Here is a 351-nt window from a genome sequence, read left to right as displayed (position 1 = left end):
TTTTGAGAGAGTCAACTCCATGGACTATGTCGTTGAGCTCTAAAAGCTCCATGCCACAGACCATGGCGTTATTCTCGTGACACCCATTTCGATTGGGAAACACTAATTTTTCTCCAATGCTGAGATACATGGCACTGACATAGTCACATAGGCAAGTTCAATGCATTTGAGCTTGGCATTAACTAAAAGGGTTAGGTTAGGTATAAGTTTGGGAGGTGGGTCATTTTTGGCTAAACTTTGCAAAAGAGGGTTCAATTTGTCATTTCTCACCCTGCGGCCAGCGTAGCTGGCACGTTGCCTCACCTGCCTCAACTGCCGCTGCCCGGCCGTCCCTCTAAGACCTCCCGGGGT

The sequence above is a fragment of the Triticum dicoccoides genome, chromosome 7B (genome assembly GCF_002162155.2).
Source record: "Triticum dicoccoides isolate Atlit2015 ecotype Zavitan chromosome 7B, WEW_v2.0, whole genome shotgun sequence".
NCBI classification, from domain to species: Eukaryota; Viridiplantae; Streptophyta; class Magnoliopsida; order Poales; family Poaceae; genus Triticum; species Triticum dicoccoides.
This window is presented reverse-complemented; position numbering follows the sequence as displayed.